At 39.8% G+C, this 17,977-nt stretch overlaps 1 protein-coding gene across 4 annotated transcripts in view; it reads right to left on the bottom strand.

Annotated features, from left to right (window-relative positions):
• ATRN (attractin) overlaps positions 1-17,977 on the bottom strand; it is a 251,559-nt gene that overhangs the window by 29,791 nt on the left and 203,791 nt on the right. The window contains exons 25-26 of one of the 4 annotated variants that reach the window (XR_013156514.1): positions 7,220-8,775; positions 6,534-6,973 (exon numbers count right to left, since the gene is read on the bottom strand). The exons of the other annotated variants lie outside the window; for them this stretch is intronic. The gene's annotated coding sequence lies outside the window, so the exon portion shown is untranslated. Of the gene's footprint in view, positions 1-6,533; positions 6,974-7,219; positions 8,776-17,977 lie in introns of those variants that run through there. 4 annotated transcript variants of the gene reach the window in all.

Genomic DNA, 17,977 nt, shown 5'->3' with positions numbered 1-17,977 from the left:
AAGAGCAAATATTGTATGGTCTCATTTTGAAAATATTTATAAGAAAACTGGGACCTAGATGATAAGTTCTTACAGCAGTCACATTTGGTCCAGAGCTGTCACTGTTATTTTTGAATTTTGAGACACTGTGGTATATATATGTATAACTTGGTATTTCCCTGGAACTCTGGGTACCAGTGTGACACCTAAAACTATAGCAGGAGTTCTATGGGTCTGAAAGTCAGGGCTGCATATGCAACAACTGTTAAAGAAACTGAAAAAGAGATCAGACTTCAATAAGAGGTAAGAACGAAGCTGATCAGGTCAGGACTAAGGTAAATCAGAATACAGGGGTAAGGAGAACATTGTCTGTATTTTGGAACTTCACCAACGCTATGAGACCAAAGAAAGAGAGGTTTGTATTTGTCCAAAATCTAAATTTTCTGTAGCACAAATCTAACTCAACCTGTCTGGATAGATCACTTAAACAACACAAACCCATGGAAGCAAAGAACGGGAATGAGAGCTTGTAATTCTGTATAGCTTAAGGTAATGACCAGATATATCCCAGAATATGTTAAGCAGAAACTTGGAAAGTATTGGCAAAGTCCCTTGAGGGATGGGAGAAAAAATATGAAACTATTAAACTTTACCACCAGGGAAACCCCTGATATTCCCAAGTGAATAGGGAAAGCCCTTGATTTTGAGGCTTGCTCTTGTGAAGCTTATTTACGTAGTGAAGAAGCTAAGCCTACCTATAGTTATGCCTCAGAGTTACTTCCAGAGGACCTCTTTTCTTGCTCAGATGTGGCCTCTCTCTCTATAAGCCCAACTCTGAAAATAAAATCATTACCCTCCCCCAACACGGGACATGACATCCAGGGGTGAAAGTCTCCCATGCACCTTGGGATATGACTCCCAGGGATGAGCCCTGGCACCATGGGATCAACAATACCTTCCTGACCAAAAGAGGGTAAAGAATTGTAATAATGGGTGGGCCACGGTGGCTCAGCAGGCAAGAATGCTTGCCTGCCATGCCAGAGGACCCGGGTTCAATTCCCAGTGCCTGCCCATGTAAAAATAATAATAATAAAAAAAAAAAGAATTGTAATAAGTATGATATCAGTGGCTGAGAGAGTTCAAATAGAGTTCAGAGGTTACTTTGGAGGCTATTCTTAGGCAAGCTCAGCTAGATATTGTTGTTTTTCATGGTATGCTAAACCCCAATCAAAACCATTCCTGTCAACCCTAAAGAACACTCGGGGCTTTATATGAGATTCTACAAAGATTCCATGCATTATGATTACTTTCCAGAAACCTACAACCTTCAGACGGGTTCTAAGGCCAGATAAGTCCCGAAACCCAGAGGGGCCAGCCTCTCTAGAACATCAAGGAGTTCCATCCCCCTATCCCTTATTATCACAGCTCTTCCCAACATGAAAAAGTTAGAATGGGCATAGCCCAAATACCCCTAAAGACTGGGAGAAAAATCAAAGGAGAAGGTAGAGTTATAACAGAGAAGAAAGGATTTAACAAATGAGTATGACTACTGAATCATTACACTGATATCTCTTTTTAATCTCCAGTGTCTTGGAGCAGCCAGAAGGAAAAACCTAAAATTGTGCAACTGTAACCCATACCAAACTCTGAAATCTGTTCGATAACTAATTGCTGTGGTGTGCTTTGAAATTTATTGCTTTTTTGTATACAAGTTTTCACAATTAATAAATACTTAAATTCTGGTTAAGCCAACCTATTGTATGGTATTTGTTTTAGCAGCTAGGAAACTAAAACAGTACTTGATACTGTCACCAGAGTGCCCTCCCTGCCTATCTGCAATGTAGGTCCTTCCTGCCCTTGTGGCCCAGCAAATCCAACTTTTTCCATTCAGCTGCTCCGCTCCTCCTCTGGGTTTCAGCTCTCTCACCTCTATCCTCTTTCACTGCTTGATCCATTTCTCTTCCAAGGCATGTAATAATCATATTCTACTCTATACGATGGCTATCTACATAGAAATATCCTGGGGACGAGGATTCCTGCACTATTCCATCTACAAAGATACTATTTTCTGCCTTTTGAATTGTTGTTGTAAACTAAAGATAAAAAGGTATTTTCCTACCTCCCACATACAAATAGATAAACCTTTGTATCCCAACAATTTAGATGTGGTTCTCAAACTCTGAAGATCTTGCAACAAGTCAGAATCCCAGACCTTTACTCCTGCAGATTCAGATCCTACATTATGAAGCTCCTAGATGATTCTGATACTGGTATCCTTAGGCCATACTTAAAAAACTCAGAACTAAGGAATTATAAAAAGAGAGGGGCCCAAACCCATCCCCTGGGAATGGAATGGAGAGGATGTTTTGGAGTTTCTGAAAGTGCCAGGGAATACAGGGTGACTATGTCATGGGACAGGTGAGGCTCCTGGGCCTCAGTGATTATTTTGTGCACAAGCCTGTCATACCTGGGAGGATACCTGCTTTCAAACGAACTCCATGGCCATGGATCAGGGCATCCAGAGCAGCAGCCGGGAAATGAAGACTGAAGGGTCTTCCCCAAACCTATTTCAGACTCAGTGAAGCCTTGTGGTTCTATTATGTCGCTGAGAGAATGGTATGGGTCCCTGCGAATGAATTTCTCACCAACCATGGTAGATAGAGACTGAGTCCAAACTGAATATAAAAACAAGGAACTATGACTTTTTTACACTCAACAACCAACGAACAAATTCTTTTTTAACATTTGTATTTTGTCAGTCATTTACTATGTGCAATCCACAAGGTAAGTACTAAAAAATTTGTATGAATGAATGCTGAATGGAGAAGGACCAATACTTGATATAGAAGGTGTGGAAAGAGAAACAGAAAACCCTCCCGTTTGCCTTTATTCTTTTTCCTCCAAGACCTATCTTCATTCATATGAGCATGCAAAAACAGGGAGAGGACATTTGGTCCAAGATGGTGGCTTATTAAGGTATGGAATTTAGTTCGTCCTCCAGAGCAGCTAGTAAATAGCCAGGAACAGTACAGACCAATTGCTGGGGCCACATCAGTGACCGGACACACAGCATATCCCAGTCTGGACAAGCTGGACCAGCTGCAATCCCACCCACAGCCATGAGTTCCCCAAGCCCGGTGGCCGGTGTCTCTCCCCTACAGGCTGCTTCCCAGAGGGGAAAGGAAAGGGACTTTACTAGCAGCAAGGGGCTGAGTTCAACCAAGCTCCAATTGTGGAATTAATTACAAATCTGATTACTAAAAATAGAGCCCCAGCTCAGCTGAACCTGGAGTAAAAGCTGAGATTGCTGGCTTTTAACCCAGTGCAGAGGGGGCAGGGCTGACAGAAAAAGAAAATAAATAAAATAAAAAACAGGTTTTTTTTTGATCGGAAAAGTCTCAGCCCTGAAGGAAAGGAGGAGGCACACAGGACCTGGAGATACACAGAGCAACATACCAACTTAAGCTCTTGATTGGCAATCCCAAAGAACGGGGGCTCCTGCTCTGAAAAGGAATTTTTTTCCTTTTCTTTTTTGTGGCTGTGTTTCTACGGCTTGACTGCTCTTTGCATACAACTGCAAAGTTTCTCAGGCTCCAGCTGTCCCAGGGAAGGGTGGAACTAAGCTTGTCTGAGAGGCAAAGATACTGGTTAGGTGAAAGGAAGTAATACCATGGAAACTGTGCCTTCCCCAGGAGAAGAGAGGGGCCCAGTTCAAGTGGAGCCCCTCCCTCATGGAATTCAGACCCCAAGGTCTGGAAAACTGAAGCAATTAAAGTCATCCTACAACCTCTTCTCTGTCTCAACCATGGCCCCAGCAGGGAGAGAAATGATTTACAGGTTCAATGCAATACCAATTAAAATCCCAAAAGCTTACCTTGCAGAAATAGAAAGACCAATAACCAAACTTATCTGGAAGGGCAGGGTGCCCCAAATAGCTAAAAATATCCTGAGAAAGAAAAATGAAGTCGGAGATCTCACGCTACCTGACTTTAAGGGCTATTATGAAGCTACAGTGGTCAAAACAGCATGGTACTGGCACAACGATGGATATACTGATGAATGGAACTGAAAAGAGTTTTCAGATATAGACACTCTCATCTACGGACAATTGATCTTTGATAAGGCAGTCAAGCCAACTCACCTGGGACAGAACAGTCTCTTCAATAAATGGAGCCTGGAGAACTGGCTATCAACATGAACAAGAATGAAAGAGGATCCATATCTCACACCTTATACAAAAATTAACTCAAAATCAATCAAAGACCTAAACATTAGATCTAAGACCATAAAACTCTTAGAAGAAGATGTAGGGAAATATAAACTTGTAATAGGAGATGGTTTGCTAGATTTTACACCCAAAGCACAAGCATTGAAGAAAGAAATAGATAAATGGGAACTCCTCAAAATTAAACACTTTGGTACATCAAAGCACTTTGTCAAGAAAGTAAGAAGACAACCTATACAATGGAGACAATATTTGGAAATGACATATCAGATAAGGGTCTAGTATCCACAATATATAAAAAGATTGTTCAACTCAACAACAGAAAGACAAATAACCCAATTACAAAATGGGAAAAAGGCATGAACAGACACTTCTCAGAAGAGGAAATACACATGCCTAAAATGCACACGAAAAGATGCTCAACTTTCCTGGCTATTAGGGAAATGCCAATCAAAACCACAATGAGATATCATCTTATACCCACCAGAATAGCCTTTGTCAATAAAATAGAAAGCGACAAGTGCTGGAGAGGATGTAGAGAAAGAGGCACATTTATCCTCATTGGTGGGAATGTAAAAGAGTACAACCACTATGAAAGGCAGTTTCGCAGCTCCTTAGGAAACTAAGTATAGAATTGCCATATGATCCGGCAATACCATTGGTAGGTATCTATTCAGAGGACATGAGGGCAAAAACACAAACAGACATTTGTACACCAGTGTTTATAGGAGCATTATTTACAATTGCCAAGAGATGCAAACAGCCCAAACGTACATCAACAAATGAGCAGCTGAACAAGCTGTGATATATACATACAATGGAACACTATGCAGCTATAAGACAGAATAAAGTCATGAAGCATGTAAAAACATGAGTGGACCTTGAGGACATTATGCTGAGTGAGATTAGCCAGAAACAAAAGGACAAATACTGTATGTTCTCATTGATATGAATTAATATTAATGAAAGAACTTGGAGAATTTCAGTTAAGAACAGAGGCCATCAAGAGATAGAAATAGGGTAGATTTTGGGTAACGGGAACTGAAGGGATACAGATTGTGCAACAGAACTGATTGTAAAAATTCAGAAATGGATAGCACAATACTACCTAACTGTAGTACGATAACGTTAGTACACTGAATGAAGCTGAATGTGAGAATGACAGAGGGAGGAAGGCTGGGGCACAAATGAAACCAGAAGGAAAGACAGACGATAAAGGTTGAGATGGTATAATCTAGGAATGCCTAGAGTGTACAATCATAGTGACTAAATGTACAAATTAAAAAATGTTTTTGCATGAGGAAGAACACAGGAAGGTCAATATCGCAGGGTGTTGAAAACAGATGGTCATTCATATTTTAAAACTTTACCTTAAAACTTACCTTTTAAAACTTTAGTGTGAGACTAAAGCAAAAAATGTTTATTTGGTACAAAATTTATATTTTGACTAGTGCATTTCCTAATATAACTTATACGGATAGTTGAACTGAACACCATAAGTACGTGGAACCTTGAATAGGGCATAAGATTTTGTAGGTTTGTCCAGAGTGATGCCCTGATAAATCCCAGAGTGATTTATCTGAACAGTGAATAAAAAGTATTTTCAAAATCCCCTTGGAATGGTGAGAAAGGGGAAATTCAACTTCCCCATTTGGAGTATTCCTGATATTCTCACAAGCAGTGGGGACTATGAAATCAATAGGTCAAGTGCTCAACCTTGGGGTTTGTTCACATGAAACTTAACCCCGCAAAGGATAGACTAAGCCTACTTAAAATTAGGCCTAAGAGTCACCCCAAGAGAACCTCTATTGTTGCTCAGATGTGACCTATCTCTCTCTCAGTCAAGATGACAAGCAAACTCACTGCCCTCCCCCTCTCTACATGGGACATGACTCCCAGGGATGTAAACCTCCCTGGCAATATGGACATAAATCCTAGAATGAGCTGGGACTCAGCATCAAAGGATTAAGAAAATCTTCTCAACAGAAAAAAAAAGAGAGAAATGAGACAAAATAAAGTGTCAGTGGTTGAGAGATTTCAGAGTCAAGAGATTATCCTGGAGGTTGTTGTTACGCATTCTATAGATATCCCCTTTTTAAGGTGTATTACAGAGACTAGAGTGAAGTGCCTGAAACTGCAGAGCTGTTTTCCAGTAGCCATGTTTCTTGAAGATGATTGTATAATGATCTAGCTTTCACAATGTGACTATGTGATTGTCAAAACCTTGTGTCTGATGCTCCTTTTATCTATGATATTGACAGATGAGTAAAAAATATGGATTAAAAATAAATAATGGGGAAGAAATGTTAAAATAAATTGAGTAGACTGAAATACTAGTGAACAATGAAAGGGAGTGGTAAGGGGTTTAGAAAAAAAATAGGTGGAACAAAGGTTAAAATCTAATGAGTAGATGTAAATACTAGTGGTCAATAAGAGGGAAGATAAGGGGTATGTTAAGTGTGAGTTTTTCTCTTTTTTCTTTTTATTTCTTTTTCTGGAGTGATGGAAATGTTCCAAAAAATGATCATGTTGATGAATATACTACTATATGATGATATTGTGAGCACCTAATTGTATACCATACACAAATTGTGTGTATGTTAAGAATGTTCATGTTTGAGATTCAATAATTGCTGGAACTTTCTTAAAACGTAGAGGGAAGAGATGCTTATATTTCACAAGCATTGAAAATATCTGTAAACTGGGTGCTTGGTGGTATCAGTGGCCTCATGATTTATTTTATGGTTAGGTTAAATAGAGCAGCTTCACCTTACTTCTTTTTTTTTTTTTTTTTTTAAAGAGAGAGGGAGGAAGGGAAGGAAAGACAGAGAGAAGGAAGGAAGGATGGAAGGAAGGAAAGGAGGAAGAAAGGGAAACATCTTTTAAACATTTTCTTGTTTTATTGTATTTTGTTTGTTTGTTTGTTTTTTACATGGGCTGGGGCCGGGAATCGAACCGAGGTCCTCCGGCATGGCAGGCAAGCACTTTGCCTGCTGAGCCACCGCGGCCCTTCACCTTACTTCTTAATCAATATTATTAAAGTTTATGCAAAATTGACAAAAAATGTTCATGTTTGTATGCTGTTTCGGTTTGATAATACAAAATAAATTAAATTAAAAAATAAAGAAAAAAAGAAAAAAAACGGGAGAGGAAAGGAAAAGAAGCCACAGGCTCTGAGAAACCCCAGGGTATGTATGTGTGTCTACATCTCGGCTGCTCCCACGGCAGTGGGGCTGAACTTCGCAAAGGTTGGGAGCCCACCCAGATCAGGACCCATCTGCTCCCCCACTCTCCACCAGAGGCCAGGTGCTACAGACACTGAAGGCCTTGAGCGCTCCCTCCTCATATCAGGACCAGAGATGTGCAACGGTTGCCACTTGGGCTCCTGGCCTGACCATGCCAGTCTTGCCACATAGTTCTGGACACTGCAAAGCTAGAAACCAGGAGAGGATTGATTTCTCCCATAAGAGTTTGGGTCTGCCTGCAAATCACCTTCCCACTCAAGCCTCAGCTTTGCCAGGGTGGAAGATTTTGTATATTCTAATCTGGCTCAACTGCTGCTACCTCTTTGAGTTTTGCTCTGATGCAAAACAACTTTTTTTATATGGAATTTTATGTCGAGACCACAAGTACTGAACTGGACCCAGTGACCATCACTTGGCCTTACACCACCCACCCAATGCTGGTGGGTGCTGGCACAGAAACTTTACACCCCAGCTCCGGTCAGAGCCTCAAAGCTACAGTATGCCACTCATTCCCGACACACAAGCTAACACTCACTGTCTGTCTGCTCTAAGCCTCTCACCTCAATACTGCTCTGTGCTTGCTTTTCCAAATTTCCTTCCAGCCATCCCGTTTTATTTCTCTGAATTCTTATTCCATTTATCACATTCATTAATAATTTAAAGATCATTAGAGAACTACATATACTTGGTTGGAATATCAAAAAGTATTGAAGGCCTAAGAGTGAGAAGTGATGGTCCCTGCCCCGCCTTTCCTCTTCCTAAGGCTTCTCTCCAGAGGCCTCTATTTCTAAGTTAGTTTCTTTTCAGTTCTGGGGGTTACCTTCTAACCACTAATAACTTTTTAGTGTTATTTCTTGATTTATCTATTTTTGACATCACTTACCAACTTCCTACAATAACAGAAGGTGATTTAGCCCATCACCCCTTACCCCAGTGTAATTATGGTACTGTTTTTACTGCCTATTAATTTCTGCGCTGTTATCCTGAAGGTGACAGTGGTGGAAAGGTACCAAGAGAGACAGGAAATGGATATAACACCCTTGGATGAAGGGACAGGATAGACCTATTGTCCACAAGCAGCTTCAGAAGCAAGAAACAAGGCTGTGGCCAACTACAGGATAGCTTGTTTATTTTCACAGACCCCCAGCAGGCTCTCTGAGAGGCTCCCTTTGCCATTATTGCCAGGGCTTGGATGGACTGAGGGAGAATGGTTTTGTTTTGTTTTTTAACTTTTGATCATTCCATTCTACATATATAATCAGTAATTCACAATATCATCACATGGTTGCATATTCATCATCATGATCATTTCTCGGACATTTGCACCTATTCAGAAAAAGACATAAAAAGAAAACAGAAAAAAATTCATACATACCATACCCCTTACCCCTCCCTTTCATTGATCACTAGCATTTCAATCTAAATTTATTTTAACATTTGTTCCCCCTATTATTTATTTTTATTCCGTATGTTTTACTTGTCTGTTGATAAGGTAGATAAAAGGAGCATCAGACACAAGGTTTTCACAATCACACAGTCACATTGTGAAAGCTATATCATTATATAATCATCCTCAAGAAACATGGCTACTGGAACACAGCTCTACATTTTCAGGCAATTCCCTCCAGACTCTCCATTATATCTTGACTAACAAGGTGATATCTATTTAATGTGTAAGAATAACCTCCAGGATAACCTCTTGACTCTGTTTGGTATCTCTCAGCCATTGACACTTTATTTTGTCTGATTTCTCTCTTCCCCCTTTTGGTGGAGAAAGTTTTCTCAATCCCTTGATGCTGAGTCTCAGCTCATTCTAGGGGTTTGGAGAATGGGTTTTTACCTCTGATCCCTTCTAATTGTTCTACAGACTCTGGCTTGGGTGGACTGAGGGAGAGTGGGTTTTATCCCTGACCCCTTTTGATTGTTCTACAGACTGCTATGTGCCCAACTGCCCACCAGCGGCCAGTAACTAGTAAAATCCCATTACATTGCTGTGCACTTTCTGTAACGGTGAATAGCAGGTTCATTCTTTGGTACCCGATTCCCCAGCTAGCCTAGGCTGCAGGCTCAGCTGAGGTAAATTCCTATAGCTACTTTTACAAGGCCAAATAATAAATTTATACCTTTATTTCTTGTTCTATCACCTGCATTAACTGTTTTCATTTTTTATTATGGAAAATTTGGAAATTTTAGAACAGAATAAAGTTCTGATGCCTATTCTAATGCTGTTGTATGTATCCATCCAGCACACATTAATGGAGTATCTACAACTGATTACACTGTGACACTGAAGACACAGAAATATAAATGATAGTCCTTACCCTTAAGGAGATTTTTGTATAGTGAAAGAACAGACAAGTCTATGGCTATGGAGGCACAGGTGATGAAAAGAAGCTGATCTGAAATGTGTCTATTAGTCATCCAAGTGAACTCTTCCTCTGGGTTTCTATACAAGAATTCCACCTGGCTCCTCCTAGTCTACTTTACCAAATACTGCCAGAAAGGGTCTTTCTAAAATGCTACTCTTTAGTCACTTCTCTCCATAAAATATTTCAATGACTACCAGTGGTTTTCAGGCTACAATTCAAACCCCTCAGCTGAAACCCCACAGACTTCATGATAGGCCCTGCCCAGATCTCCAGCTCCTTGCTCATAAGCACCATCACCTCAGCTCTTCTAACTCCTGGAAGTTCTTGAAAGTGACCTATCACCTCCTCTCCCCACTTCCTCTTCCTCGGGGCTCAGCTCTGGTGTTGCCTCTCTTCACTCAGACTCAGGACATGGGGACACTCCTCCCCTTTCCTGGTTCTTAGGATATATTCCCACGATCAGCATCTGGTGTGGCACCGAGTATCCTGCTTTCTGTTCATCCACTGCTGGATCTTAAAGGAAGTCTAATGGGTTCTCTGGTTATGGAGATCCTAGGAAGGAAATCTGCTGTGGACAGTGATTTACCTGTCCTAGTCATGGGTAGTGTTCACAGACGGTCAGGATGAGGCTGTTTAGGGAGAAACCCAGGGAACAATGGCATCAAAAAAGCAGAGAACAAATTATCAAAGCCACAGGTGAAAAGCAGAAGAGAGGAGACTTTCAAGAAGAAGGAATAATAAATAGTGATCATGATGAAAACCTTGAGGCAGTGTAAGAACTTAAAATGGCTAAAAAGTTTAAGTATAGTTTAATTCTAAGTGTATTTCATAGCATTATAATTCTTAGAACTCTTAAGGGGTGTGTGTGTGTGTACATATACACAAATAAATAAAACACCAGGAGTTATATAAATACATTATTATTATCATAAAATAAATATAAATGTTAAACATATATCCCGACATTATTTATAATGGCTAAAAAATGGAAACAACCCAAATGTCCTTCAACTGATAAATGGATAAAATGTGATCTACTCATACAATGGAATATTACGTGGTAGTATAAAGCAATGACTTACTGATGTGTGCTACAACATGGGAGAACCCTGAAAACATTCTAAGTGAATGAAGCCACACAAAAGACTACCTATTATGTGATTCAATTTCTATGAAGTGTCCAGAATAGGCAAATCCAAAATTCATAGAGACAGGAAGTAGATTAGTGACTGACAGGACCTGGGGTGGAGGTGGGGGGATGGAGGGGAAGGAGGAATAGAGAATGTCTGCTAATGCATATGGGATTTTTAGGGGCTGATGGAAAATGTTTTAAAATTGACTGTGGTGATAAACATACTAAAAATCACTGAATTATGCACTTTAACTGGAAGAACCTGTAGGGGATATGAATTATATCTCAATAAAACTGTTACTAAAAAAAGTATATGAGTCAACAAAAGTTGAATACATTCCTTGCTCAGTACAGCAATCTTGTCAGTATCATAAACAAAACTCTAAAATTTAAATGAATGCCCAGTTCTCAATACAAATTCTGTGCTGCCTTCACTTGTGAACACTGGCCTCTTATATAGCACTTGAAACATTCAGCATGGAAAGGGCTTTAATATTAGTTCCACTTACAATAACAACCTCTGTTGCAGAGCCAATAGCAGGCCAGAATGCCACTTTCCCACCTCATACACAATGTCTGCCTGTCCATTCTCTATCTTGAGTATCATCCCTCCAAAACTAGGGCCATGGCTGAAGCCAACTGAGCTTCCTGCTTACCAAGGATGATAACTAGGATAGTTTTCAGAAAGCGGGGGCAGGGAGAAAGGGTATGCACCCACAAGAGCAACTGACCAGAAAACAGGCACAACTAAACCCAACACACCCAGTCACTCTCCTACACACAACTTTCTCAGTCTGGGTGCTTTTTTTTCTTTTCTTTTTTTCTAACTACATCTGTAAAGATTTTTATAGTTAGTTTCAAATCCAATAAAAGCCATACTGAAATTTAACTGAATGGTATACCACACAATCTCCTAATTTCTTTCTTAAAAAGTCTACATTTTCACTGAATTAATAGTTTCTAAGAGAGAGAGAGAAACAGTATGTGTGTGTGTGCGCACACACACACACACACACATGCATGTGCTTAAAAGCTATACTACATCTAGAAAAGCTAAAGCTTGGGAGAAATAAAGGAATATGGAAATGTGTACCCCCTGCTGGCACTACCACAACATCTGCCCAATCCGCCCCTTGCTCAGGAAGACAAAAGCTCAGCCTTCAACACAGCACAGTCCAGATATAGGCCCGAGCACAGACAGAACGAGTGTCTTCTGTGAGGACACCAAGAACACAAACTGCCACAGGTCTAGTCACACTGTTCATGGATACCATAGTTATTTGCACCAAAGAACAAAAACATTACAATAGAACTTACCTGCTTTGTCAAGAAAAGCTTGGCAAACTAAATGGTGAGCATGCCATCATTTATTTTCGAAAGTGCTCCTGAATGTAGCATTCAAAAGTGGATCTTATTGAAGTTAGTGATCCAGCCCAGGTTAAGAGCACCAAACACCAGGGAGAAAATCAACATCTCTTTGATTTTTATACTTAAGATCACCACTTTATAAATGTAAGTTTGGGGAAGGGATCCCTCTACAAGGAAATGCTCGAAAACCATTTCAGTGATTTTCAGAGGGTGGAGCAACAGGGCGCTGGGAGAAAAAAAAAAACAACTAGAGCTCAGCATTGGCAAAGGCATGGCTACCCGCAGCACAAAAGCCTGTTTATAAGCACAGAGACCTATTTCCAAATGGAAAAATGTCAGCAGCAAGTCAAGATTTTCACTAAGAATTTAAAAAATACTAATCATTTTGCAGCTATAAGCAACAAAGCCTAAAGTTCAACTGGATTCAGAATATAATGAGGTTTGTAAATATGAAAATGATCTCAACTTAAAACAAGTCAATAAATTATATTTACTAGAATTCAAATTCAGTATTCAAAAAAAAAATAACCTAATACAATCATATGATCTAAAGAGATGATTCCAAAATGAAACTGAACTAACTGGAACCTAGAGCTCAACTTCTATGGGACCAGAGAAACAATCTAAATCCCAGCTAGCCCCACCCCAAGTGTAGCCCACGGTAGCCAGAATTCTAACATGGCCCCCAAGATTCCCACAGCCTGGGGTATATGCCCTGCTTAATTCCCTCTTTTTAACAGTATGTGGGAAGCCTGACCTAATCAGGTAAGTCTTTTTAAAAGTGGGTCTAGAGATTAGAGATAGAAGCAGTCAGAGATCCTTAAAAGTATAGTAGAGGTTCTCTTGCTGGCCCTGAAGGAAAAAAACACCACAGTGTGGAGAAGGCCCCATGGCAGGGAATGGTAGGCTGAGCTGGCCTACACGGGAGATGTCAGCAAGAAAGTGGTGATGTCAATCCTGCAACCACAAGAAACTGAGTGAGATCATTAGCAGAGGGCCCAGCTAAGTCCTGCCAGGACACCTGACCTACAGAACTGCTAAGATAATAGATGGTGTTGTTTTAAGCCAACTTCTTGGCAATTTGTTATAAAGCCTCAGAAAACTAATGCAGTCTGTTCTCCCAAAGAAACCAGGAATCACTAAGAGCATTCTATTCCTGAATTGCTGTGCAATACTGTTCTTAACTTATAAATGAGAAGCAGGCTGAGCAAAGCTAAGTGAATGACCTAGCTCTGTATTTTATCTGGTGTGACATGGAAGAAAGAAACATGGTGAAGATGCAGAAGATTAGCGTTCTAAATCCTGGGTCTACTCTTCAGCAACTCATTCACATATGACAGTATTCTCAAAACTATGAAGCGGCAAACAAAAGTAATACGGCTTTTCAATTTCCTATACTGAGCCCGAATATTATGAGTGAACTGTAACAGAGATGTAACCAGAGAAAAAGTAGTGAATAAGTGAGGAAGATGTCTGAGGCAGAATTACAAGTGCAGAAGGGTCTGAGAGTGAAATTATTTTTGCTCAACATTTATCCCACAAGTAATTTTTTTCTGCTTTTACTCGGAAGTTAACCTCATACAATAAGGAAGTAGTTTTGTTTATTATTTCTAAATATAAGATAACTTAACAAGATAATTACAGGCCTAAGGAGCCTAGTTTGCATTTTTCCAAAATGTTTCATAAGCTTCACCATGGATTTAACAAGCCAAACTGGCAAGTCCCCTAGAGAATATATTTAATATGCACATGTAAGATTGGACAAAAAACAAAAGGGCTAGTGGGCCAAACACGTGCCTAACATTCTGACATGTGGCCTTTGTAACTGACCCAGAACAAGTGTCTCCTTTGCAGAGCAAGGCTGGACAGATTCTCACATGACCTCATCAGCCAGATCCCTGAGTCACGAAGCAGAGACTCCTGGATGGATACCCTCAAATATCTGTTCTAAGCCTTTAACTGAGTAAAGAAAAACCCAAGTTTTTAGGTACATGGTCAACCAGAATAAAGGCCATACTTCCCAGTTATCTTTGTTGCCAGATATTGCATATGACTAAATTATGACTAAGGAAATGTAAACACAAGGATGTTGTGGCAGCTTCCAGACATCTGGAACAGGTCTACTGTTTCATCATCTTTATCCATTTTACCAGGTGGAACACAGATGGTAACTATAGAAGGACCAAGGGTGAGAGCTTTGTCTTAGGCATGATAGGATGGTAAGGAATAAGAAGCTGGTTCCTGAAGGTGTTAGAAAGCCAGATTGCCTCTTTAGCCTGGGATTGCTGATCCTTAGAATTTTATGGGGGATAAATACACTTATAAATTATTAAAGCCATGTTATTCAAGATACCTATTGCTCACCCCCAACCCATTCCTAGTTGATACACGTTCTAGTTGGCTAGCTGCAGAATGCAATATACCAGAAAAAGAATGGCTGTTAAAAAGGGGAATTTAATAAGTTTATAGTTATTAAATTAAATAGTTTATCGTTCTAAGGCCGAGAAAATGTCCCAACTAAAGCAAGGCTATGGTAATGACCAATCTAAGGCATCCAGGAAAAGACAGCTTGGTTCCAGAAGGTTCAAGGATTCTCTCTCAAATGGAAAGGCACATGGCAAACATGGAGGCATCTGACAGTGTTCTCTCCCAGCTTCTTGTTTCATGAAACTCTCCTGGACTGGGGTGGGGGTGGGGGATGGGGGGGATGGGGGCATCTTACTTTTTCATTTCAAAAGGTCTCTGGCTGGTGGACTATGACTTATGGATCTCTCATGGCTCTGCTCTCTCAGAATCGCTATCCTTTTCCAAAATGCTTCCTCTTTTAAAGGATTCCAGTGAAGTAATGAAGACCCACCTGGAATGGGTGGAGTCACACCTCCCTCCAATGAAAGGTTAATATCCATAAGTGGATGAGTCACAGCTCTGCAGAGATAATCTAACCAAGTTTCCAACCTACATTACTGAATAGGGATTAAGAGAAATGGTTGCTCCCACAAGACTGATTAGGATTAAAACATGGCATTTCTAGGGTACATAAATTCTTTCAAACCAGCACATTCTACCCTCTGGACCCTAAAAAAGACATGCTTTCCCCATATACAAAATATATTCTATTCCATCACATCAAAAATCCTTAAGGCATTTCAGTAACAATACAAATGCAATACAAAGTCAGAAACAGTACAAAATCTCATCAAAGTCTCTTACAGGCATGATTTACCTTTTTTTTAATTTATTTATTTTTTATTTATGATACAAAACCACGTAGAAACACAAACATTCTTATCATATGATCATTCTGTTCTTGTTATATAATCAATAACTCACACTGTCATCACACAGTTGTATATTCATTCTCATGATCATTTCTCAGAACATCTGCATCAATTCAGAAAAAGCAATAAAGACAGAAAAAAATTCATACATACCATACCCCTTAAGGATCCCTCTCCTTCACTGACCATCAGCATTTCAATCTACTAAATTTATTTTAACATTTGTTCCCCGATTATTTATTTATTTTTAATTCATATGTTTTACTTGTCCATAGATAAGGTAGACAAAAAAAGCATCAGACACAAAGCTCTCACAACCACACAGTCACACTGCGACAGCCATATCATCATACAATTATCTTCAAGAAACATGGCCACCAGAGCACAGTTCCACATTTTCAGGCAGTTCCCTTCAGCCTCTTCACTACATCTTGAGTAACAAGGTGATATATATTTAATGCGTAAGGATAACCTCTCGACTCTGTTTGGAATCTCCCAGCCACTGACACTTAATTTTGTCTCATTCTGCTCTTCCCCTTTTGGTCGAGAAGATTTCTCAATCCCTTGATGCTGAGTCTCAGCTCATTCTAGGATTTCTGTCCCACATTGCCAGGAAGGTTCACACCCCTGGGAGTCATGTTGCACGTTGGGTCGGGGGGCAGTGAGTTTGCTTGCTGTGTCGGCCGAAAAGAGAAAGGCCACACCTGAACAACAGAAAAGGTTCTTTTCGGGGTGACTCTAAGGCCTAATTTTAAATAGACTTAGCCTATACTTTGCGGGATTAAGTTTCATATGAACAAACCCCAGGATTGGAGGATCAGCCTATCCCCACTGCCTGTGAGAATATCAAGAATTCTCCACTTGGGGAATTCAACTTGGGGGAGCTGAATTTTCCCCCTTTCTCACCATTACCCCTAGAGGACTCTGCAAATACTTCCCTATTCACTGTTCAAATCACTCTGGGATTTATCTGGGCATCATTCTGGACAAACTTACAAAATCTCATGCCTTATGCAAGGTTCCAAGTACTACGGTGTTTGATTAAGCTGTCCACATAAGTTATATTAGGAAATGCACTAGTCAAAATATAAATTTTGTACCAAATAAACATTTTTTTGCTTGTCTCACACATATTTAAAGTTTTAAAATATTCACATCTGTTTTCAACACCCTAATTATTGACATTCCTTTGTTCTTCCTCATGCAGAAATAGTTTTAAATTTGCCCATTTAGTCACTATCATTATACACTCAAGGCATTCCTAGGTTATACCATCTCAGTCTTTATTGTCTATCTTTCATTCTGATTTCATTTGTGCCCACAGGCTTTCTCCCTCTATCATTCTCACATTCAGCTTCATTCAGTGTTCTAACATTATTGTATTACAGTTAGGTAGTACTGTGCTATCCATTTCTGAATTTTTACAATCAATCCTGTTGCACAATCTGTATACCTTCGGTGCCAATTACCCAATATATACTGTATTTCTATCTCCTGATGGTCTCTGTTATCAACTGATATTTCTATCTCCTGATGGTCTCTGTTACTCACTGATATGAACTGACATCTCCAATTCATTTAAGAATTCCAATTCATTTGCTAATGTCAGTTCATATCAGTGAGACCATACAGTATTTGTCCTTATGTTTATGGCTAATCTCACTCAGCATAATGTCCTTAAGGTCTATTCATGCTGTTACATGCTTCATGACTTTATTCTGTCTTACAGCTGCATAATATTTCATCGTATGTATATACTACAGCTTGCTTAGCCACTAGTCTGTTGGTGGACATTTTGGCTGCTTCCATCTCTTGGCAATTGTAAATAAAATAATGCTGCTACAAACACTGGTGTACAAAATGTCCATTTGTGTTCTTTCCCTCACGTCCTCTGAGTAGATACCTAGCAATGGTATTGCTGGATCATATGGCAATTCTATACTTAGCTTCCTGAGGAACCTCCACACCATCTTCCACAGCGGTTGTACCATTTGACATTTCCACCAAGAGTGGATAAGTGTGCCTCTTTCTCTACATCCTCTCCAGCACTTGTCATTTTCTGTTTTATTGATAATGGCTATTCTCATGGGTGTGAGATGATACCTCATTGTGGTTTTGATTTGCATTTCCCTAGTAGCAAGGGAAGTTGAGCATCTTTTCATGTGCCTTTTGGCCATTTGTATTTCTTTTTCTGAGAAGTGTCTGTTCACGTCTTTTGCCCATTTTGTAATTGAATTGTCAGTCTTTTTGTTGCTGAGTTGAACAATCTCTTTATATATTCTGGAAACTAGACCTTTATCTGATATATCATTTCCAAATATTGTCGCCCATTGTCTAGGCTGTCTTTTTACTTTCTTGACGAAGATCTTTGATGCACAGAA

Source organism: Tamandua tetradactyla, chromosome 1 (genome assembly GCF_023851605.1).
Source record: "Tamandua tetradactyla isolate mTamTet1 chromosome 1, mTamTet1.pri, whole genome shotgun sequence".
Lineage (NCBI taxonomy): Eukaryota > Metazoa > Chordata > Mammalia > Pilosa > Myrmecophagidae > Tamandua > Tamandua tetradactyla.
Note: the sequence above shows the minus strand (reverse complement) of the source record. Positions and strands in the feature narration are given on the sequence as shown.